Genomic DNA, 26,334 nt, shown 5'->3' on the forward strand with positions numbered 1-26,334 from the left:
ATAACTTGTCAACTCGAATATTACATAATAAATATCTTAGAATAGTAGCATACAATAAACAACATGAATTAAACTCGAGGAGAGAATCGTGCGTCTTGCCAATTCGAGTGTTACCATGTAAAATACCAAGAAATGGTAGCACGCAATGAATATCAAAGTCAAATCATCATTAATCGAATCGCGCGTCTTGCCGATTCGTAAAACACGATGTAAATGTCAAGGAATAACAAGATCAAAGTACAATGAAACGAATTGCGCTTCTTTTGCCGATTCTTAAGCCACCATGTAAAATGTCAAGAAATGGTAGGGCGCAATGAACAACAAAGTTAAATGCTCATGAAACGAGTTGTGCGTCTTGCCAATTCGTAAAACATCATGTAAATGTCAAGAAATAGTAGCGCGCAATGGACAACAATGTTTAAACACCATAAAACAAATTGCGCGTCTTGCCGATTCTTAAGCCACCATGTAAATGTCAAGAAATGGTAGTGCGCAATGAATAACAAAGTCAAACCTTTATGAAATAAATCACGCGTCTTGCCTATTTGTAAACTACCATATAAATGTCAAGAAATGGTAGCGCGCAAGTAATCTGTTACTCATTTAAAAACTGAAACCAAGAATATGAAAATTCTAAATAACAGTGTCGGGACAGTCCAACCACCGTCTTACCGCTTGGAACAATGATCACCAATGAAGGATTAGGGCAGAAGACTGGAAGATCCAAATAGGCCGCCAGGACAGGAGCTCAGGAAGAAGCTGCTGCTCTGCACCGGGACCTCTGAATAGTGAGCACTCAGAGTTGGGCTGGCTCCCTTTTATAGAGTCTTGGCCCAGCCCAGAACCATGTCCAGGCATGTTGCGGGGAAAGTCTCTGGAAGGCCCTGGAAAGGGGCCAAACCCTAACACACTCTGAAAACCTGCAGCAATACATTGCAAAGGAACAGTATTTGTAAGCATATTAAAAATAATTTTTCAGGATTGAACTCTGCAATGCAAAAGGTTAAACCACAACATATCAGCACAATGCATAAATTACTTTGTTTTGAGAGTGCTGGGTTTTTGCATTTTTGTCGCGAATAGAGCGCGTATTACTCTGGTGTTGACACTAGGCTCGACCTAAAAAAGGGCTAATATTCCCATCACTGCTTCACACTCCTGCTACTAAAAAAATTATCCATTTGCAAAATGCTGGGCTAGAGCTAATGGCTGACAAGGTATATCCCAAAGCACCTTTTGATATACCGTATTTTGTGCAATATGTGATATAGGGGGTCATTCTGACCCTGGTGGCCGGTGACCGCCAGGGTCACCGACCACGGGAGCACTGCCAACAGGCTGGCGGTGCTCCCTCGAGCATTCTGACCGCGGCGGTTCAGCCGCGGTCAGAAGCGGAAAGTCGGCGGTCTCCCGCCGACTTTCCGCTGCTCGGGGGAATCCTCCATGGCGGCGGAGCGCGCTCCGCTGCCATGGGGATTCTGACACCCCCTACCGCCATCCTGTTCCTGGCGGGTCTCCCGCCAGGAACAGGATGGCGGTAGGGGGTGCCGCGGGGCCCCTGCAGTGCCCATGCCAATGGCATGGGCACTGCAGGGGGCCCCGTAAGAGGGCCCCGCATAGTATTTCAGTGTCTGCAAAGCAGACACTGAAATACGCGACGGGTGCAGCTGCACCCGTCGCACCCCTGCAACTCCGCCGGCTCCATTCGGAGCCGGCATCCTCGTTGCAGGGGCATTTCCGCTGGGCCGGCGGGCGCTCTTTTGGAGAGCGCCCGCCGGCCCAGCGGAAATGTGAGAATGGCCGCCGCGGTCTTTTGACCGCGGTGCGGTCATTTGTCGGCGGGACTGTGGCGGGCGGCCTCCGCCGCCCGCCACAGTCAGAATCAGCCCCATAGTGTGTATTGTGTTGTATGTAGTCATGACATCGGGGTTTGGCTAGAGAGCTAAAATTGTCTATAACTGGACCAAAAAAGAAGTATATAAATCAACATATATCTCTGAATTGTATACAGATCCTTATACGAAAAGACCTTCCAAATATAAATAGTGGTGAATGCACTTTTACTAACCTGCCTAAATAGAAAGAAACAACCAGCAAGAGGGATACAACAGAAATAACAACATAAACATTTGGGAAGAGAAAATATTGTACTTTGCTCTGCAAACTGCTGACCTTCTGGACTTTGGATTCCATGGAGGACTTTGCACAAGTGTGCACCTATGCCTGCTCTGAAAAATTATCTCTCTACTAAATCTATGCCATGTTAGTTTTATTTTTTTTTAACCTTCAAATGTAATTCCATTCCATATTAAAAAATGATAGTTGAAAATGTCTGGGAAGAAATGTTAGATGTACCGTAGGGTGCCACCTCATGTGCACTAGGAAGAGCAGGAGCTTCTGGGATCTAAAAGAAAGTATTAAACTCCTACAGCGAGCTGAAAACAAGAGAGGATAACACCGGGTGGGGTGGTTTGAACTTCCTCTGTTTGGGCAGCAAAGTACCAAGCATTTAGGGACCAAGTGACACAGCGCAGTAAGTCTCCTTGCTGTGCTGCACTGTGTTACAGGAAAAGGGCTGGAATGTGAGCATTTAAAAGAAAATGGTGTATTCCATAGTGCAAGAGTGCCTGTGTTGTAAGTAGGATTGTTTTGGCCAAGAAGGAATACCTTCCCCCACAGAAACAATCCCCTAAGGTGTTTTCCTAAGCACACATAGAAAGAGGAAAAAGAGGAGAAATAAATAGATTTCTGGGAATGCTTGAAAATCCATGGTGGTGCATGGGAACACCCATGCAGTGCCCATGGAATGCCTCCCTGGGGCAGAGTAACACAGCTCAGCAACTTGCGCTGTTTTGCTTTACTCAAGATTTAGGAAGCGACTCAGGGCCATGCGTGTCTTCATAAATCTCATTTTGGGCTTGCGTCGCTCTTGCACCACGTTGCGCAGTGCAAGACCGACTTAACAGGGCTCATAAAAATGCCTCTTAAAATGTGCATGTGCTGGATGTTAGTCGGTCTGGCGTTTAAGCCAAAACTCAAGGACAGCATGCCTAAATCAAGTTTGCCTGCTTCTGTGTGCATTAGAGACGCCTGGGGTCTGTACCTCTCAAAAGGTGACCTACTAATGCCTAGGCAAAGTATTTGGTATCTGAACCTTTAAAGGTTGTGTAATGTCTCCTCGGGTAAGCAACTTGCATTGTTCTTCCACTTTCTGTCTTACTCAGGAGGCATAAATGTTCAGTAGTAGCTGTACCTCCTGGCAGTGACCCTGCCTTGCATGCATCACCATCAGTTTCATGGGGCCGTCTGTTATTACTCCAATAGGTGAAAGCACACACAGTGATGCTCTGTTGTCCACTCTGCTCCTCAGTTAGTTTGGCACTATGTAGATCCCAAAATGTTTTAACTCCACCCCTTCCTTCACGGCTTCCACATATAAAATAATACTCTGTAGGCAGAACAAGAAGATATCTAGCAGCAACGCCCAAAAGGAAACAGTAGACAAACAAATATCATGACAAATAGTTCTTAGCTGCTCGACTCAGCAGGATCTTCAGCCTGAAACTGCTGATATAAGAATGTGTTGCTACTGCGAATGTGAGGTCAGTGAAATGGGATTGCATGACCCAGAATGAGGGGGACTAGCCTAAGACAGCTCCTACACCCTCGAAACAATAACGCAAAGTACATACTTCCTTGTTGAACAGCTCCAGCAAGGGTTGGATCTCGCTCACCTCTAGGCGTACTCCCTATGATCTGGCGTCCCGGTGGAATGCAGCTGTCCACATGCTATGTATGGTGACAATCTCAACTTTAGAACATTGACCACTCCTAGAATGGTAGATATGCATCTGTCACTCCTGGCAATACTTCCTTCTTATGTGCTGCAACAGTCACTGCACAGTCTGAAGCATGTCTGTGAACCTCATGCACCTCACCCAACACATATCATAAAAAATAAGCAAAATGCAACATCTATCATGCACTCCGAAAGGGTGCTACATACCTGATGCAAATTGAAGTGCTTCATGATCTAGTCACAGGTATGAAGCACTATTTGAAATTATGTACAATACAATGGACATGAGTCACAAAATTAGGAACATACAAGTGGAAATGTCTGCTTAAGCCAAATGTATTTTTCCAACTTTATCCCTATTTACCACCATTCTCCTGAGTATGCCTGGAAAGCTGCAGCAGGCACAGGTTGCCACGCATATTCCTTGGAAGGTCAAATAACATTTCCGAGTCTATTTTATTCCCTCACTGTAGGGTTCTGAATAGTAGAAAAGTCCAAACAGAGGAACTAGGGTAACGTGCAAATGCACACTTTTTTTTCTCAGTGGGGAAAATATTTTTCACCATGAAGAAAGCCCAGCGTCTTCACTCCCATCAAATGTAGGGGAGATTCATTTCCCTACGTCACCTGGAATGGTTTTTTTGCCAGCCCTGTGCTGAAGTAAATTTATGACCCATTCCAATGGCTAAATAGAAGGGAGAGGAGTAGGAGAACAGCCACAACCATGCATGTTTGTGGGAGTTCCTAAACTTTCAAGCAAACTAAGGGGCATATTTACAAGCCTCTAGCACGACCTTGTGCCGCTCTAGTGTCATTTTTTTATGCTCAGGCAGTGATAAGGAGGCGTTTTTTGTCCCCGCCGTACTCACAAAGTGGCACAATGCTTTCTGCGCCAGGCATAATGTAAGCAAAGGGGGCATTCCAACGCAGGGAGGCCCGAAGAAATGGTGCAGTGAAATTTACAGCATTTCACTGCGCCATTTTTTCCATAATTTTTAATACCTGCCCAGAGCAGGTGTGAAAACGACACACCCATTTTAAACAATGGGCCATCCCTGTGCTTGTTGTGATGCTAGTGCCATAATAGGATCAAACATTTTGACACTATTGTCCTAACGAGCACCGTATTGTAAATACGGCACAACCATGGTGTCATTGGGTAGGGCAGGGGCGACGCAAGAAAAGTAGCGCCACTTTCTTGTAAATCAGCCCCTAAGCCTTTGAATAACCACTTCCTATTCCTTGAGTGGACTTTACATCTACAAAGATCCCTGCACTTTTTGTTACACCTGCCCAGATTCCTATTTTGAATTAATGGCAGATTCATTCATAAATATATGTTTACAACCAATTTACCTTTGTGAATAGGGCTCCAAATACTTATTGCAAATGACACAGGGAAGCAAGAACAAATGAAAACAAACATGCCAAACAGCTGAGCACAGAGAATCACATAAATCACAAATCACAAAGGAAGCACCTGCAATATTGCAATCACTGCATAAAAATGTACAAGCCTGACCAAATACCAAGTCAGAAACATTATAAAGCACAAGACAATCGCTACATGCAAAGGGCGACTGCGATCTACATTCTCTATGAGAAATTATGCACCTCATTATAGTTTAATATTTCCAATGAGCACAAATACATTTGCCAGATAGCAGAAGAAGGATGATAGTATATTGGACAGCAAGATTTCGACAAAGAAGTACAACACAAGACGTCACAAACCTTTTATGTATATAGAGATCATGCCTTACCAAGTGTATCACGAACAGCCTACTGCACATTCTAAAATATAAAATAACACCCATCTCATTCTGCACTTCCTCCATCCCATGTCAAGTAAGGTAAAAGTGCTATTCAATCTTCACTATAAACCTTAAGGTTCTGTTCAAAGAATTATCTTAATACACTTGGGGCCAGATTTAAGGAAAAGTGGCGCAGCGCGGTGCTGCGCCAAAATTGGCAGCGCCGTGCTGTGTCACTTTAGAAAAGCAGGTATGTGCCATATTTAAATGGATACGGCGCACCGCTGCATTTCCCCCTGCGATGGTGCTAAATTTAGCTGCCTACGCAGGCATCCTTCCACCAATGTGCAAGGATGTCTATGTTGAGGGGTGTGATTGTTTATGTTGGGGAAGGTGTCCCTTCCTGCACAGAAACAATCACTAATGGCACTTTGGTAGTTCTGAGTGTGCTGCACAATGCAGCACACAGAAGTGCCAAAGCCTCATTTTCAAATGACTGTTTATGTGCAGCAAGGGACACCTTCCCGCACATAAACAATCATTTCTGGCATTTTGCTCCTTCTATGCATGCTGCAGAATGCAGCACACATAGAAAAAGCAAAAAACGAGAAGGAATAAAAGTATTCCTCCTCGTTGCGCCCTGCACCCTGGGGGTGGCATTAGATTTTGGTGCTGCCCCAGGTTTACGAAATTTCATAAATCTGAGGCAGCGTCAAAATGCGATGGATGTTGCTGTGGCACACCCACAGCAACACCCATTGCATGCCCCTTCCACGCACAGTGCTGCGTGGGAAGTGGCCGTATTTACAAGGTGGCGTTAAGCCACACAAATTGGCTTTACGCCACCTTTTAAATACGGCAAAGTGCTAAGCTTCACAGGAGTGTCACAAAAAGTGACGCTCCTGTGGCGCTAGGGGCCTATAAATATGACATCAGAAGTCTGTCGTTTTGCTACATTAGCGCAAATAAATGTTTTTCTCTGGATGTCTGGCTGGTTTGGAGACAATCTAAGACCTGCTGCAAATAATGAGTACTATATGCCCAACCTTGAAAAAAAACAGTTTTAGTTTGAAGTTGCCATCTCTGCTACTTTGATAAGTAACTCTATGAGTTTGCAAATATTTTGCAGAGTTTTTCAGAGCACAGACATGGGGTGTCCAAGTGAACTAAAGGCTTCCCCACTAACACCTAGTGTCTAAGATGTAACATGTTTTAGAGGTTTATCCTTTCTGTATCAAGGCTTCCGAAACCGCTTTAAAATCAAACCTGGAATAAAACTCTTTATCAGTAACTTTTGACAGGAACATGCTCCCAAAACTGAAGTTCTGGAGAAAAGGCCAACCTGCAGGAGAGCATCTATGGAATGTTTCCATTTAACTTACCTTTAGGGCGTCATCCACTTTTAAATTATGAAATACAGTCTGTATGAATTTCAGCTGCAGTGTTTATCAAAAGTTTTATTTCTCTGATCATCAATGAAACATGCATTTGAATTTCAGCCCTTTTCCTGGTGTGTAGCTTGCTGATCTCTAGCAAACAAAGTCAGTCTTAACATTTGCATATAGAAGCCCTGCTGAACAGAGAAGATTGTATGCAGTTATCATTTGCACCCACCCAATAACGGGTATTGTCATGAAAATATCATTCATTTTCCATCCAACCAAACTTTGGTGGAGTAACACTCAGCCAAGGACTCCAGATTGCTCCACTGATTGAGGGATAAGAATTCCAATATGCATCAGCAATGTAATCCTTAGCAAAGGTGACCCTACGTGGCTTGGTAAATCGGGAATAATGCAAGGCAGCACAAGTCAACACAGGCACCCTTGCAGTGTTTGGACAAAATATCAGTAAAATATATTGTGATACAAAAATATCCTACCAAGAATATCAGGATATCAAAAGTATTGTTGAAAGGAATATCAAATGTAAAAATATAATTTTTAGTGTTGCTTTTTGTGTCACTCTAAAATTCTCAATGTAGAACATACAGTTGTATGTAATATAATTTGTAAGTGTTAATTTGCATGTAATTTATTATAGTGTATTTGATTGTAGATGTGTATTATTGTATTCTTTATGTTTTTTAGTAAGATATGTTTTTGTTATAAAATTGATAACATTTGTATTTTTAGTTGTATTACTGTATATAAATATTGAATACTTTTTATAATAGCGGGGTATTGAGTTTTTAGGGGATAATTGGGGAATGAGTTTAAAAAAATGATGTTTTAAATTTAAAATTTTAGGTTGATAATTTTAAACAAATACAAATTATTAATGTACATTTTTAAATTTTATTTTATTTCAATATTTTATTTTTATTTTTTTAAAATATTATTTAGAAATAATTTTATGTTGAAATTTAAAATGTTATAAAAATATTTAAAATTGTATTAAAATGTAAATATTTTATTTCAAAATGTTAATTTTAATTTATTTTTTAATTTTCCTAAATATAAATGTGTATCTATATATATTTTAATTTCTGACTGTCAATTTTGTATTATATCATATATTTTTGTATTTATAATTTTCAGTTTATTGTTTAAAGTTTATGAATGGTAGTAAATATTTTCAACATTATGTCAATTTTTAATGGTAATTAAAAAACATTTTACAATTTAAACAGGTATATAGAGGTTTGCACTATAGATTTGTGTGTTTTAAATAACATCATAGTTAATTTTATATAACTAAAATATGTGTTAAAATGGAGTATTGGTTGTGTATGTAAAAATTTTAATTCATATTTCCTTATATGAACTGATTAATTTTGAAGCGGATTGATCTCTTTCGCATCCAACAGCTTCTTCAAATAGCCTTAGATTCAAGAAGAAATAATAAATGCCACCATTTTAGTGTTAAACACCTTCCCCAAATTGGATTTTATTGGAATAGAAATATTAAATGTCACCCCTTAAGTGTCCAACACATTCCCCCAATATGATTAGATTGTAGTGGGAGTAGTAAATATGACCCATTTAGTGTCTAAGGCCTTCCCAAAATTGGTTTAGATTGGTAGATTGGAGTTGGAATAGTACATTTCACCCCTTTATTATTCACTACCTTCCCCAATATGGTTACATTTGACTGGGGATAGTAAATGTTACCCATTTAGGTTCCAATACCTTCTCCAAATTGCTTTAGATTGCAACTGAAATAGTAAATTTCACCCCTTTAGTGCCCAATTCCTTCCCCCAAAATGGTTAGATTGGGGTAGGAACAGTAAATTTCACCACGTTAGTGTCCAACACCTTCCTCCAATAATGTTAGATTGGAGTAGAAATAGAAAATGCCATCCCTTTAGTGTCCAGTGCCTTCCCTAAATTTGTTTAGATTGGAGTGGGAATTCTAAATTTTACCCCTTCACTGTCCACCACCTTGCCACAGTATGGTTAGATTGGAGTGGGAATGGTAACTTTCAACTTTCCCCTCTTTAGTGTCCAATGCGGTCCCCAAATTGCTTTAGATTGGACTGGGAATAGCAAATGTCACTCCTTTAGTGTCCAACACCTTCCCCAAATTGGTTTAGATAGGAGTGGGAATAGTAAGTGTCACACCTTTAGTGTCTAACACCTTCCCCAACATGGTTAGATTGAAGTGGTAATAGTAAATTTCACCCCTTCAGGGTCCAATGTCTTCCCCAAATTGGTTTAGACTGGAGTGGGAATAGTACATGTCACTTCTTTACTGTCTAACCCCTCACCCAAATTAGCTTAGATTGGAGTGGGCATAGTATATGAATACAAATGTATTTATATTCAACATGAATACAAATATAAAATTAAAATATCACACTCCAATATAAATCATGAAAAAAATATTAGACCCTAAAGGGGTGACATTCTCTATTCAATTTCCAATCTAAACCAATTTGGGGAAGGGATTGGACTCTAAAGGGGTGACATTTTCTATTACCACTCCAATCTAAACCAATTTGGGGAAGGCTTTCATTACTAAATGGGTGACGATTACTATTCCCACTCCCATTCCCACGGCTATGAGTGAAAGAACCAAATAGTCCTACAAAGGTATAGTGAGATGTGGTGATTTTCATCTTCTTGTTTCTCAGCAATGTGCATTATTACTACTCCGGAAAAAAGACTATGCAGAGAAGCTCATGTATGACACAATCACTTGTGACAGAACCACTTTTGACAGAGCACTGCTTTGAACTTATGGACATGTGAAATTGAAGAAATTTTGCACCACATACATTTCTTTTCACCAAAGAAAGTGTCTTCCACCTAATGAACCAGGAAGGAGAGATAGTGCCTACCAAACATTCCTAGTAGTAAAATGTCTGGGAAGACAAAAATTACATCTGTTCCTTAAATTAAGGGGGCATACAGCCTGAACTTACATGTTTCATTTGACGATTGTAATGTTTGATGTAAAGCTGTGCTTAGTACATTCTGACAAAAGCATGATCTATCTGATAAGTTGCACGTTTTTAAACAAATTGAACAATAATATTTAATCCAAAGAGGTCTATTTTTATTTTTTTCTGTTGTCAAATCATTTAATAAATCTACCGAATTGCATTATCGTTTGCTGCTCAATTACCATGGATTCAGTTAACTTTTTTTCTTTGTACTTCAAATTGTCTGATTGTTTCCAGCAGTCACCCATTCAAGCGGGCTCTGCCCCCACCCGATTTTTCAGGCAAGAAGTGTATATGTCAGGCTGAACAAACTTCAGCCTGACAGACACTCTTCTGGTTCAAGTCAGGCAGCCAGGAGGTGTATATGCGCTAAATGTACAGGCTCCTGGCTGCCTCTGCTGAACTTTGCCGGGCTGAAGAAGGCACAGCTGTGGGCATGACAACTTCAGCCTGGCAAAGGTACTTTGTGCCCTTGCCTCTTATGAGGAGGGGTAGCATCACCAATTGCCTCAGACCTGGGTGCTTGAGTTTTAAGCCCTGAAGTGCCCAGGGCTGAGTGTCAATCAGTCACAGAGTGGGGTGGGGTCAGCAGTCTCTCTAACTCCATCCCACTGTGTGACGAGGTTGAGACTGTTGTCTTCCCTTACTGGCTGACCCTAGGTCAGGCAATGAGGGAAGGAAGAAATCCCACCCCTTGGGACATCCAAGGCTTGGGAGTGCTGCCTACCCTCATTAGCTGACCTAAGGTCAGCCAGTGAAGGAAGCCAGCAGTCGCAACCCTCCTGGGACCTCTGAGACTTGCCTCTTAGAGATGCTGCTGATGAGATGTTTTATGTTTTTTTTTATGTGTGGTGCATGCATATCTGAATGTATGTGTATTTATTAGTGAGTGTTATGAATGGGTGTGTGCGTGTGAGAATAAATGGTGTGAATTAGGTGTATGTCTGCATGTGTGCCCCTCGCTTCACCCCCTCTCGTAAAATTACCAGTCTCCACTCGAGGACTGACTTCTGTGGGACTTTAGGAGCAGCAGGATGGCTCTGAGGATATAACATTTGGATGACTGAGGGGAGAGTGGAGTGGGCAAGATGTGCAGGGGGAAGGAGAAGGTCCATAGTTTTATTTCCCTGTAGAAACTCAAAACTTGAAGACAAATACTGTGTGTATGTATGTTCTTAAGAGGCCATGTAAATAAAGCTGAATAAGAGAAGTACAGACGAGGAAGAAAAATGGCTGATGTCACTGCAGACTAAGGGCTTGATAATGAGGGTGGTGGTCTTGGACCTAAGGTCAGCCAGTGAAGGAAGGCAGCAGTCACAACCCCCTGGGACCTGTGAGACGTCTCTGTTAGAGCTGCTGCTGTTGAGATGTTTTATGTTTTTTTTAAATGTTTGGTGCATGCATACATGCATATCTGAATGTATGTGTATTTATGAGTGAGTGTTACGAATGGGTGTGTGTGTGTGTGAGAATAAATGGTGTGAGTTTGGTGTATGTATGCGTGTGAGCCCCCTCGCTTCACCCCCTGTTGTAAAATTACCGGCCTCCAATGGCGGACTGACCTCTCTGGGACCTTAGGAGCAGCAGGACGGCTCTGAGGATATAACATTTGGGTGACTGAGGGAAGAGTGAAATGTGCAAGATGTGCAGGGGGAAGGAGAAGGTCCATAGTTTTATTTCCCTGTAGAAACTCAAAACTTGAAGGCAAATACTGTGTGTATGTGTGTTCTTAAGAGGCCATGTACTATTTTTTGATTGTACATTAAAAAAAAAAAAAGCCGAAGAAGAGAAGTACAGACGAGGAAGAAAAATGCCTGATGTCACTGCAGACTAAGGGCTTGATAATAAGGCTGGTGGTCTTCTGACCACCAGCCTGACGGTGGCGGTCAAGACTGCTGCCGTTGTGGCAGTCTGACCGCCGGTGCACCCTGTGGCTACAGCATTGCCGCCGGCTCGATTACGATCCAGAGACAATGCTAAAGCCTGTTTCCTGCTAGGCTGGCGGGCGGAAACTGAGGCTTCCACCCGCCGACCTAGCGGGAAACTCCTAATAGCTATGGTGGGATGGTCACCACGAAGGCGGCAGCTACCCTGTTGGGAGTTTGGCGGATCTTCTTTCCCAACTGCCAAACTCAAAATGAGGCCCTAAGTTGCACAGGGCAGAGAAGAGTGCCCAGGCCCAGATCTTGTCACTGTGGTTTCACTACATCTGAAACGAATGATATATTCAGCTGCTGGCTTCACCACTGCATGGCCACTAGCATGCCACCCTCCCTAAACCCTTACAGCTCAGTGAAGTCCCTCGGAGGGAGGAGTGCAGTGGATAATGCTGACCAGACTTAGCAAAGAAAGGGGCTACTTTTAAAGTAGATGTGCACATTGTGTATAAATAAAATGCCGTCATTCAGAGCAAAGGACGCCAATGGCTGAAGTGGGCTGAACCAAGCTGTGTTAGATTGAACCAAAGGCTCGATGACAGTTTAACCGACCAATGAATGAAGATCACTGCCAAAAAGTCCCCATAGGTATATATAACATTAATATTAAAACAAAACATTAGTCTATTTCTAGAGCTAGAGCTGGGAGCAGGTTTGTGGGCTTTACTGGGGTTGGCTTCCTGCAAAAAGAGAGGAAGACTTGCAAATGTGAACTATTGGCAGAACTTCAATAACCCCTGCAAGTAGCTTTTACCCAGTGAATCATACTCAAATTTACTACTGTTAAGGGCATAAGTATGTGCCTTTTCACTGTATGAATGGAGTAGTGGATTTAAAGGAAACAGTTTTTCCACATAGAAAATCATTTTCTTTTGGTGACACAAAATGAAAGTCAGGAAAAAACAAAGGCCCTCATTAGGACTTTGGTGGTACAAGGGGCCAGATGTAGCAAGATGTGCTTTTGTGAGTCTGAAATTGCGAGTCAGTGCGACTCTTAATTTCAGACTCGCAAAAGCATATGCAGAATGGTGTCTCAGACACCTTCTGCGACTCACTATGGGGTCGCAAAGACCCACCTCATTAATATTAATGAGGTGGGTCGCTTTTTGCGAGTCCCTGCACTCACAGGGATGGTGGCCTGCTGAAGTCAGCAGACCTCCATGTCTGTGACTGCTTTTTAAATAAAGCAGTTTTTTTTTTTCATTTTGCAGCCCGTTTTCCTTAAAGGAAAACGAGTTGCAAAATGAAAAAAATACCGAAACCATTTGGTTTCGTTTTTTCAGAGTAGGCAGTGGTCCATAGGACCACTGCCTGCTCTGAAAAAATATTTTTGTCCACATTCACAAAGGGGAAGGGGTCCCATGGGGACCCCTTCCCTTTTGCGAATGAGTTACCACCAGTGTGACACTGGTGGTAACTGCGAGTTGCTTTGCGACCGTATTCGTGGTCACAAAGCAAGTCTGAATTGCGATGCGAGTCGCAAATAGGAAGGGAACACCCCTTCCTATTTGCGAGTCGCATTCCCAAATTGCGAGTCGGTACCGACTCGTAATTTGGGAATGAGCATCACAGGAGGCCGTTTGCATGGCGCAAACTGCGTTTTTCGGAGTTTACGCCATGCAAACGGCTTGCTACATCTGGCCCAAGGACCGCCAAAGTCACAGTGGTGGTCGGACCACAGCCCTCCTGACGGTCCAACTGCCAGATTACAATCCTGGCAGTCAGACCACCAGGGGACCATGAATCCCAGCAGGGTGGCGGAAGGGCAGAGTTGGGGTCAGCCACGTCTTGCTGATCACGACTTCCCTTTCTGCCAGCCTTTTTTCATGGCGGGGTCCCTGCCATGAAAAGGCTGGTGGAAAAACAGTGCATGAGGACCCGTGGCCAATGCCACTGCACTGTTTCCACTAGGCTGACCGGCGTAACCCTCCTAATACAGAGGTTTCCACCAGTCAGTTCAGTGGAAACATCACAATAGGACTGGGGGGAGTGACTGCCAGCTCTATGGCGGACTCCTTCCCACGGGGCTGGTGGGCCAGTGGTCGGCCCACGAGTCTTGTAATAAGGCCCTTAATGTGGTCAGTAGCATTTGTTTGCTGTATTTCTATATGAACAATTTTCCTCCTGAAGTGAGCTGAACATTGTAAATTTAATTCACATGACTACTTCTATGAGTGCCTCCAAGATTCCTTTAGAATCCCATGAAAATCACAAATTTACTTTAAATAGTCCTAAAGGAGGAAACTTCTGACTTTTAAAGCTGGTTGCTTTTGAATCATGCATAATCCTTCGGAAACAAATCAAATGGTTTAAATTATGTTTCATTATTGAGATGCTCCATTGCTCTGTGCTTGTTACCTTTCTGTTTATCTGTTTATGCGTATGTTTATTAAAAATATTTGCAACAATCTAGATTGAAAGTTAAAGAAACACTATACAAAGAGATTTTAGAATGCGTTGAAAAGGTGGGATGGCACTAACAGGGACAGAATAGAAAAATATAGCTGAGCAGTGAGTCAGAGACACTAACTAGGGAAATGCATTTGCAGGCACACTAGGGCATTGGCAATGAACATTTGATTGATTGTTTCGGGCTGCTTCACATATGGGAAAGACTTGCAGTGTGAGGCACGAGGCCCTCCTGAGAACCATTTTGTCCTCCAGGTGGGACAGGTACTTGAAATGGATTTATTTTAAGTAATAATAACATGAGCAAAAACAGCTCCTAATGAGGGTGCACATTACAAACATTTTCAAATTATGTAGCAGTTGTTTCCACATAGTAAAGTATCCTAGAGGTAACGTTCGACTCTTACCTGTCCTTCACTGCCATTGCTACAGGGGGAGGGGTCCTTGGAATGGGGTCATTTGAGGGCCGGGAGAGCCCATAATACTCTCCCCCCCACAAATAACAGAGGCAGTTGACACAGTATAGAGGTGCGGGAGTTCAAAATATGAATGCACAATAAAAATGCCTTTAAAATGAGTTATTATCTTGTTGCTTTTTCTACATGTTTCAAGACAGGTTACAAGTGAGGCTATGAGGTCGATTATGAGTTTGGCAGGTAGAAAAGCCCATCCACCAAACTCCTGCGGTCAGGTTGCCGCCAGTGCGCCACCGTCCTGCAGGCCCAATTAAGAGCTTTCCTCTGCGTCATCAGGGCCGTGGGAAACAGCCTACAACATTGGGGCCGTGGGAAACAGCCTACAACATTGGCTCCGGCTCGTAATTGAGCCGGTGGCAATACTGTAGTGTGGTGGGTGCAGCAGCACCCATCGTGATTTTCACTGTCTGCACAGCAGACAGTGAAAATCACCATAGGGCTGCCCGGGGCGGGCGGTGGGGGGGGGCCTGCACTGACTATGCCAACTGCATAGGAGTGCACCCCGTATCTTCCAGCAGTGACCGATATGTAACCGCTGGCAGAGAGAGGGGTCATAATCCCTTGCAGCGCAGGCCTGGTGGATTGAGAACACCAGATTCGACAGGCCACCAGCTGGCAAAACAGGGGCGTGCTGGCGGTCCGACTGTTGTCATAATGTGGTTGTCAGACCGCCACACTGGCGGCAGTCCTCACGCCACTATGACCCTGGCAGTCTTAAGACCACCAGGGTCGTAATGAGGGGCTATGTCTTCTGATAAATTGCTGCTTGTTCTTTTAATATGTTCTTTAACTGCAAAAGGACAGGATTTTGTAAAGTAATTTTGTGACATTCTCTCTGGGGTACAGACAAAGCCACTGGAATTATGCAACAGGGGAGGCCAACATTAGGTATCAATGTGGATTAAATTATGTTGCAAAAAAACAAAACTTGTGTGTCTTAAAGCGGCACTTTTTGTGATAGTACCACTTCATTATTTTCTCATTTTTACGTTAGCACCGTCGGAGCAATGGGTTTACTTCATTAGTACAGGTTCTGCATCCACATAAAGCTGTAAGTAACTGAAAGATAACCAGTGAACTTTTCTGAAAGACTTGCACTTGGCGACAGCATTTGTTGCAGCATTTTTGTTAGAATCTGTAGCTCATGAGGCACATGACGGATTATGTGGCAAATGCTGCAAATGCATAATTATGTGGAAAACAACACAGCTGCCAAATTGCATAATCCCACTGGTCTTGCTTACAGGGAGTGCAAAAAAATACTGAAGAATCTAAATTTGTTTCTAATTCACAAAAATGTAAATAGCTGAAAATAACCTGTAGAAATATTTCAACATATACCATGGGTTATGAAAGTACACATGAAGTGCATTTTGTTGTGCAATTCTGAAGTGTGATGGAAACAAAGATCAAAACAAATCTTGGTGATGCACAGATAATAAATACTGTATTGTATGATAGTGCAAATGTGTATTGTACTTATTACCCCAATGTGTGGCATTGATGCACTTACCTGGGCCATATAGTGAGATGTATTGTTGGACGGGTGTTGTCTTTGTTTCTGATCCTTTGTGGGAAGTGTTTCCTTGTTATGTGTGATGACCACCAAGGTGTGGTTATCATGTTATGAAATGCACAGGGTACCAGTTTGGTGGATGGTGAGGTGTGATTGAGACAGATGCGCAGTTTATGGTTTTTCAGTACGCTGGCAGCTTTGAACAGCTCTGTAGGTCCCTTTATGGTATTTCTTATGATTATAGTCTACTTAGCTGATTATTGCACTGGATTGTCCAGTCAGAAATTTTGGGGAAGATTTACTTACATTCACACGGTGCAACACAGTAAGATAACTTGCTGTGCTGCATTGTGTGAAAGGCAGACCAGAGTAATGCACCATATTTACAAAGCTATGGCACATTTCAGCTGTCTCCTAGTGCTGGCGCACTGTATGCTTCCTAGTGCCAATGCAGGCATCCCTGCAATACAGGCAGTATTGTTTTGGGGCAGGAAGGGACATCTTCCTGCACAAAAACAATCCTGAGAGGCATATTCATCTTTCTATGTGTGCTGCAGAATGCTGCAGACATAGAATGAGGAAGCAACAAGGGGAAATAAATAAAATGTATAGCATTTTGATGAACTCCCAAGTATACTAGCTGTAGTAAATCTAGAAATGCACCAAAGTCTATAGGTGGAAGCATGGAACACTTTGGTAATGCAAGGCAGTAATATGCACTGCCTTCCGTAACTTTTTATTTCCTAAACTACTCAAAGTGGCTTTAAATCGTTTAGTAAATACAAATAATGTGTCACATATCGCAGCCCCATACAAAATCTTAGTAAATCTGTTCCCTAGTATATAGTTCTGGGCCACAGATGGCATTTCTGGATGGAGAGAAAAGTGGAGAGATCTGCTGTAATGTGCAGTGCTATTATCATCTCATATCTGAAAGCCACTGTGAGATGTAAAGATCCACCTGGTGTATAGATATTTGGGACCTGTAGTCATGGACTAGAATAAAGTCCTCCAATGGACCTGGACAGATATCTTCAGTTATTGTCTGCCTGTTCCTTTAGTGATGACTGGTTTATTGGCTGTGTAGTTCTGGTGATGGACAGCTCTCATAGCATATATGCCTTGATTGAATGTAAGAGGTGTAATTTGCTGTTGACTGTTGCTTTTGAGTGTTATGGTATTATAATTATTGTGGGCCAGAAATGTTATGTATGAACTTCACATAACTTTATAATAACCTGGTGAAGCACAGTTCAGCTCTCCTTAACATACCTGTTAATATCAAAATTATTCTGGTAGTTGAGTTGTTTCTAATCAGGATTGTAAACTACAGATTGAACTTGAGGGTGCGACTGTCTTACTACGTTCCGCTGCCAGGATGAGTGGTGGTGTAGTTGTCTTGCAACCAACCATGTTTCTCAGGTGTGTTCTGAATTGTATATGCTTCTGGGTGCTTTGAAAACTGGTTGGTAGTGTGCTCTAGAGCCTGGCAGCATGTACCTAGAAAACAGTGCCTCCATGTATTTCTCATGTTAAGGTAAGATGATGATAAATGCTGCAAGGCTCAATCAATCAATCAGTTTATTTATAAAGGCCACTACTCACCCGTTAGGGTCTCAAGGTGCTGGGGGGGGGTGCCACTGGTCGAAGAGCCACGTTAGGAGGTCCTGGGTCTGGTGTAACTGGAGCGGTAGCGAGTTCCAGGTCTTGGCGGCGAGGTGTGAGAAGGATCTTCCTCCGGCAGTGGTGCAGCGGATGCGGGGTATGGTGGCGAGGACGAGGCTGGCGGAGCGGAGATGGTGTGTGGGAACATGGAAGGTGAGTCTGTCGTTGAGGTAGGCTGGGCCTGTGTTGTAGAGAGCTTTGTGTGCGTGGGTCAGGAGCTTGAAGGTGATCTTCTTTGGTATGGGTAGCCAGTGCAGGTCTTTGAGGTTGGGGGAGAAGTGGTTGCGGCGTGGGACGTCTAGGATGAGGCGGGCGGATGCGTTCTGGATTCGTTGTAGCTTTGATTGCAGCTTGTCTATTGTTCCTGCATATAGGGCGTTGCCGTAGTCCAATCTGCTGCTGGCCAGGGCGTGGGTGACGGTTTTTCCGGTTTCAACGGGGATCCACTTGAAGATCTTGCAGAGCATGCGGAGAATGTTGTAGCAAGAAGAGGAGATTGTGTTGACCTGCTGAGTCATGTTAAGAGTGGAGTCCAAGATTAAGCCTAGGTTGCGTGCGTGAGTGGTGGGCGAGGGTGCGGTACCTAGAGAGTTGGGCCACCAGGAGTTGTTCCAAGCCGAGGGGTTGGGGCCGAAGATGAGGACCTCAGTTTTGTCGGTGTTAAGCTTGAGGCGGCTTGATTCCATCCAGCTGGAGATGGCGTGAAGTCCGTTGTGAAGGTTGTTTTTCGCAGTTGTAGGGTCTTTCGTAAGGAAGAGGATCAGCTGGGTGTCATCTGTATATGATACTATGTTGATGTGGTGTGTTCGTGCGATGTTGGAGACAGGGGTCATGTAGACATTAAAGTGCGTTGGGCTGAGGGAGGATCCCCGGGGTACGCCACAGATTATTCTGGAGGCCTCTGACAGGAATGGCGGAAGGCGGACTCTCTGGGTTCTGCCGGTGAGAAGTGATGAGATCCAGTTGAGAGCCTTGTCGCGGATTCAGGCGTTGTAGAGACGTGTACGTAGGGTGTGATAACATACCGTGTTGAAGGCTGCAGAGAGGTCCAGCAGGATGAGTGCTGCGCTTTCGCCTTTATCGAGCATGGTCCTTATGTCGTCAGTGGCAGCGATGAGTGCGGTCTCGGTTGGGTGATTTTTTCTGAAACCGGATTGGGAGGTGTCGAGCGCCTTGCTGTCTTCTAGGAAACGGGAGAGTTGGGCGTTGATGACCTTTTTGATGACCTTGGCCGGGAAGGGGAGGAGGGAGATCGCCCGGTAGTTCTTCGGGTCATCAGGGTCTGCCTTGGGCTTCTTCAGTAGTGCGTTGACTTCTACGTGTTTCCAGATTTCCGGGAAGGTGGCTGATTAGAAGGAGCTGTTGATGGTGTCGCAGAGGTGGGGGTCGGTGATGCTGCTTGCCTTGTTGAAAATGTGGTGAGGGCAGGGGTCCGCTGTGGATCCGGAGTGGACGGAGGCCATGTTGTGTGCAATGTCATCTTTGTTGATGAGAGTCCAGGTGTGAAGGAGGTTGGTGTTGCTCAGGCGTCCGGTATGAGGGTGTCTTTGGTCAGATTGGGGTTGAAGCTGTTGTGGATTTCTTCTATCTTGTGGCGGAAATGGGTGGCGAGGGAGTTGCAGAACTCTTGCGTGGGTGGGGTTCGCTGGAGCAGGTCCTGGGGTTTGAGAGGTCACTGACGATGCCGAAGAGTTCTTTACTGTTGTGAGCGTTGTTGTCTATGCGGTTTTTGAAGTGGGTCCTTTTAGCGGTGCTCATCAGCTGGTGATGCTTGCGGATGGACTCCTTGAGTGCGATGTGGTTGTGTTTGGTGGGATCCAGGTGCAAGGCTGGAGCACAGTGTCCCTGTTTGTTTGTTTTGCTTGTTTTTAGTTTGTAGGTATCGCAGTCCTATTCATTGAAGGTTCTGTGAACAATACGGAGTGCCTTGAACACTGCCATTCTTGCTATAGGTAGCCACTGGAGTGATTATAAGACTAGAGTCATGTGATTTCTTAGGTGAAGGCAGAGAAGAAGTCTTGCAGCAGCATTTTGAATGAGTTGTATTTGGCATATGTTGAACGTAGGTGTGCCACGGTAGAGGCTGTCAGCATAGCCAAGCTTGGAGATTATGAACCAGATGTACAAAGAGAAGTAATAGTGATTTTCAAATAGCAATTTTATCCAAATCACTATTTTGAATTCGCTATTCCTTATGTGTGAAAGAATATTGTTTCATATTTACAATTCCTAGTGGGTCACAAATCGACCTACCTCATGAATATTAATGAGGTAGGTTTCAATTTGCAACCCATAAGGAATCACTGCCATCACAGGGATGGTGGCCTGTTGGGGTCAGCAGACCACCATGTCTGTGATTGCTTTTAAATAAAGCAATCTTATTTTATTTTTTTACCTCCGCCCGCTTTCCTTTAAGGGGCTACATTTGAAAAGAAAACAATAAAACGTTGAAATTTCATTTTTTAAGATTAGGCAACAGTCACAAAGGGGAAGGAGTCTCGAGGGGACCCCTTCCAATTTGTGAATGAATTAGCATCAACTTTGAGTTGGTGATAAAATATCAAGGTTTTGCAACTGCATTTCGGTCACAAAAGCTTGTGGATAACAATGGAAATCACTGTTTGGAAAGGACGCCCTAAACACGTCCCTTCCAAATAGCGATTTCTACACCCAAACTGTGATTCTGGAGGATCACAGTTTCGGTGTTTGTATATTTTGGGAAGCATTTTTGAAGTTGCAAGCGGCCCAGTTTTTGGAAATCGGGCTGTATATGAGAGCAAAAATGCTTCGTACTAATGGCCCTCAGAGTGTGGCTTGCAATTTCTGTTGGTATCCAAGGTATGGGAGGCAACATAGGCCCTCGTTACGACTTCGGCGGTCTTTCTAAAAGACCGCCGAAGCCGCGGGTGCCACTATACCGCCAGTGCTGGCAGTATTTGTGGCTCCCTATTATGACTTTTCCGCTGGGCCAGCAGACGGAAACAGCACCCTGAGTCCCCCTTACCGCCAGCCTTTCCATGGCGGTGTCTACCGCCATGGACACACTGGTGGTTGGGGACTCATAATCCCCAGGGCAGCAGTGCTTGCACCACTGCCCTGGGGATTATGTTGGAGGGGCCGGCGGTATGGCCGTGGCCAATGCGCGACGGTCATAATACGCTGGCGGTACACCACCAGCCTGTTGGCAGTGTTACCGCCAGCTTACTGCCGGCCGCCAGGGTTGTAATGAGGCCCATAGTGTTTTTATTGTGTAAAAGGGACTCTATTTTACTTTTTTAACATGTGGTATCAAGTATAGATCTGAATCCATTGTTTACCCTAGGTTTCTGACTTCTCTTGATATTGTTGGAGGGGCCTCACTTTCCTTCGGCCATAAAGTAGTAGGCTGGTATTTTTGTCACTGTCTGCAGGTCATAAGCTCCATCTTGCGGTATTTAACTTTAGATGGCTATTCTTCACCCAGGTGTTTATGACCCAAGGGTAGACATCAGGGTTTAAATTTAGGAGGTCTTCCAGATCATCCAGTTTTAGAAGGACATGGGTGTTATATGCAAATGGATAACTGGTGAGGTTGAATGATTTAATTATATTTGGTGAGGAAGTTAGGTAAAAATCGATGGCGTTTGATGGCCACTGTGCTGTATGTGAGCGGCTGGTATGAGAGGTGGTATCAATGCTAGTTCACTTGCACACCTGAAAGGCCAAGAATTTGATGGCCATTAGCAGAATTCCCTTCTCACATATCTGGATTGACCAAGGGAGGGGCGACCCTTTCCAGTAGCCACAGTGCTGCTGATAATATAACACCAATCAGGTCGTAACCTCCAGAAGGGGTCCCAGAGATAAAAATCCAAATTTGGGAAAAAGCTCAGATCAAGGAACTCCTGTAAAAGATGTTAAAGAAAAGAGATGGGCACAAAAAGTCTGGAACAAAGACTGCAGACAGAGAAAAACAGGTGAAGTCCAAAATCACAGGATGCAGGACCGAGGAGCACAACAAGGATGGACGTGTTTGCAACTCAAGGAACAGGAAGACAAACTGTGCTTATATATTGACAAACAGGAAGTGAGATGCAGGAAGTATTGAAGACACCATCTTGGATTGGGAAAAGCCACAATAAAGTGAATGGGAAATTAGCCATAGTATAAAAAGTAGGGAGCAAAGCATGCAGGGAAGGAAACACAGACTCCTGGGAAGGAGAAGATATAGCCAAAGAAGAAAAACAGAAAAGGAAGAAAAAAGAAGAAAAGAAGAAAAGAAGAAAAACAGGAGGGAAAAAAGTGGGCGCAGGGCGATACAGAGTCCAAAGGGAAAGTTTCATGTCACGCTGCTGCCCAAAAAACATGTCGCGACCCAAAAAGCGGCCCGCGGCAGAAACAGCTGGATGAGGCGCCGACAGCTGATCTGACCGCGGCCCGCAAGTGGGGCGCCGCTGGTCTCTGCAGCATCACAAATATAGCCTGCTGTGTCACAAAGGGGTGCTATAACAGACTATCTTTCAAAAATGGTTTAATATCTAGGTAACCCTGCCAGGGTAAACACATCTCCTTGGGACAAAATATTGTGGAAACCATAATCAGGGCATCTGAGGCTCAAAGCATTTGGATTATATTTGGCCGCTCTAGACATCTCAACAGAACATTGACTAACACTTTCTGACTTTTGTATATTGCCCTTTAAGATCAGTGTAGTAGGAATCTGCTTTTTAAAATGTATTGACTCCTTTGAAATTCTGCTTTATTGTTTCTGGTCATAACAAATAATTTGCTGTTATAAGGCCCCATGTAATTATTGTGCTAAATGCATAATACTTGGTAAACCTTCAGGGTAACATTGTTATTGGGAGGAGTGTGGCAATGCTGGGTGATAGGAACCTTATGGGTCCTTACAGATGCATGAATATTTCGTCACAGAATTATGAGGAAACTTTGTGATTTAGCCAGAGTTTGGTATATGCAGGGCATTCTAGGTAAGAAAAGGCATTCTCCCCACCTCAGACTACCCTAGGTAGTTTGTTTTCAGCAATGTCTGTGCTTGGCAGGATTCCCTTGGAACCGATTGGGCCCTGGCCTAAATATAGCAGCTACCCGCATACCCAGAATTGGTCAATTTGCATGGCTAAATCTTGATCTTTCCTTGTGTCTTAAAGGCCTTAGGGACCTTTTCCGTTTACGGACTATACCTCAGTCACACAAATAGGGTACTATTCTTACCCAGTAGAGTGTAAGAATGCTGTTGGGTAGGACATTTGTAGACCATGCAGATTCCATTAGTGAGGTCTGCTTTTTGCTTTATTTTGCTGTGTAACATCAGTGCACACAGTGAGCAATACAGCAAAACAAAAAAATCAGACTTGGATCTTGTGAGAAGCATTTCCCTCCGATGCCGACTTTGATTTTGGAAAAGAAAACCTTCCTTGTGTTTTTACCGAAAACATTTCCTTTTCCATTCCTGTCGAAGACATGTCGAGGGACACTATTGTCAAGGGTACGGTATCACGCAGTCTAGGACTCGCCCCCACTAGCGTTTCCACAGCGTCCACCCACAACTCTCATATGGTGTCACCAGTTATAATCCCTTCCTGTGCAAAGTCGCGCTCGCTGCACCCCCCCTTGTGGCAGAGCACATTGGGCTGTGGGGACCGGTCGATGGTGGTTACACTGTAACACTATCATGCATCTCGTGGAGGATGGGACTTGAAACTTTAAAACTACCATTCCCAGTTCCACAGGGGCGGCGGCCATCTTTGGGTGTGGCCGCTCTATCAATAGCAGCCACACCCTTCTGGGCTCGCTCACTATTCTGCAGTCAGCTTTGGAGCTGGAGCGAGTTCTGCTCTGCGTTTTCTTTGCCGTTCCCGGCAGAGCTTTTACCAGTAGGTCGTACTTGTTCAGGTAAGCATTCCTGGAGTGCTTGACGCTCGCCCTCTTTTGGATACTTTTGTATCCTTGGTCGCTCGGAGTTCCCAGGCGGCGCTTGAGATTCAGCTGTTCTTGTTTCCGGAATCAAAGGGTGAGTGTTTTGTTTGTTCGCAAGGTGTTTCATTAATACTGTTTCGGTTCATTACAGTATTTATTGTTTTCTCAAAGGCTAAATTGAAACATTGTATTATAGTTTATTTTACTAAGCGCACGAAAGATTTTAACTTTTGCTTCAGAGTTATTTCAAGGGGCAGCGATTCCCCGGTGCCTTCCCTCAACTACAGTTTTCTTTATTATTTAAGACAAAGGCCATTCCGTCCTAGTTTAGATTGTTTTAGGAGATTAGATCTTTCGATATATATAGTTTTTTTAGGGTTTAGGCTGTTTATTAAACTCTTTGTGAGGAAAGTAATATATATATATATATATATATATATATATATATATAGATCTCTTCATTTCAGTGAAATTACATAGATTTGGATGGTAGTTATTTTGAACTTTCAAGCATTTCCTCAATTGCACAATTAAATAATGATAATCATTATTTGTATTATATGATAACAGTTGAGTCACTGTGTTTGTGTTTGCAATAACTTTTTGTCTTTCAGATCTCACTCCTGCTGTTCCCTTCCTAATTCCCTTTCCCCTCGCCTGGCATCTCCTAAGCTATGCACTAACAGGGCATTCTGAGTTTGGTAATGCCGGGAGGTGGGCAATCTTGTTCAGCGACACGCATATTCCGAGGAAAGGGCGATCTCGACAACTTTATTGTGAAAGTAGTGTGATGGATGTCAATGGGTCATCGTCTGCCCTAAAGCAGTTAAAATCCACTAAAACCATGCAGCCTCATGTACTGTCCAATAGATATTGATAACAGGGTGGAGGGATGTGATGGCCACAATGCACTAACTTCTTTGTTCCATGATCGTTACGGACTTCTCCAATTCCAGGAGGCCCCTTGGATGGTTTGCTTCTGGTACTGGGGAGCAGCTCAAAGCCCAGTGGTCAAAAAAAGATGGCAGGTGTTGGTAAAGGCAACACACAACAAAGAGAAAGTTTTGGTTGCCCTACATAGTCAATGGAAAAAAAGGCTTGCGGTAAGATAAAAAATAGTGAGAATTACAAAGAAGATAGAAGAGAAAATACAGAGAAGAGGTTCTAGAAAAGGAGACAAGATTGAGAGAAAAAAGGAGAGCAAATAGAAAAAGACAAACAAGGGCAGGGGAGAAAAGAATAGGAAGATAGATGTAGCAGCAGCAAACAGAAAGGGATAGTGGGGAAAAGGTTGAGAGTGGCAGTGGGGGCAGAGATTTGAAGATTGGGAAAGAATAGAGGAAGTAAGAGTGAGGTGAAAGGGGTGAAATGACAGATACTTACTCAAAGAATTGGTGGTTGGATATTTTAACTGGAATTTATAACTTATCATCTTATTAACAATCACTTGGCCCAATGTGGTTTCAAAGGAGAATGAATGGTGCACTTCATTTTTTCTAAAAAGGATCTTCTAAGAGATCCAAAAATCACCTTGCACAGTGGTCTTCAAAATCTTAATGAGGTCTAACCATTGTTAATTGATCCTCATTTCGTTTTGCTATTTGCTTAACAATGGTCCACCTTATTATCTGTTACTATATGCTCTTGGTGAGAAATGTGATGCCTTCTCTTTTAACGCATATTAGTCATGTATTTGCTGGTATGGGCACTAGAAAGTACAACATGCTTGCTGAGAAGTTCAAGTTGTATTGAGGGGTTGATTTGGCTTTCTAGTGTATATTTATACATGGCAGTATCTTAACTGTTTCATGTCGTAAACATTTACTTCTTTCTGCGCCTGTAGTAATACCAAACAATCCCTCTGCAAGTAAATATTTTACATTTCTAGTACACATAGTAGGCTTCAATGCCTTCTACATTCATTACTCAGAAAATTACATGCTCGCCAAATGTTAGCTACATAGAGGGTGTCACCTTGAGGGTCCCATGCAAGGATTCTACTGCATGTGAAACATTAGAGAACGTCCATAATTTTAGAAGTGGAGTACTCTGTAGCATATAAATGGGAGGTACCATCCAAGCCTCATCAAACAGAAATGTTATTACAGTGCAGGATCCTAGATGCAACCATGAAACAACCACTCAGAGCATTAGAGACCATGCTTGTGCCTGTCTGTCCGTGGGTCCTCTAACTGGAGATGGAACAGGTGTCCCTAGCCAGGCCACAGGCTGTAAAAAAAACCATCTTGGGCTCACTCAATCACCTATAATTTACCATTCCAATCTGCCTTGCTGGTCGATGTCTAGCAAAGAGCTCCTTTTGTACAGCACCTTTTGCACAACTTGCTTGTAACTATGAGGGGTGTATGTCCATGTCAGGGCCTGCTTCAAGTCCATGTAGTTTTGACAGAATGTAATTGAACTATCTATCTTTTTTCACAACCTTATACTGAAATTCATTGTGGGACCTTC

This window comes from Pleurodeles waltl, chromosome 9 (genome assembly GCF_031143425.1).
Source record: "Pleurodeles waltl isolate 20211129_DDA chromosome 9, aPleWal1.hap1.20221129, whole genome shotgun sequence".
NCBI classification, from domain to species: Eukaryota; Metazoa; Chordata; class Amphibia; order Caudata; family Salamandridae; genus Pleurodeles; species Pleurodeles waltl.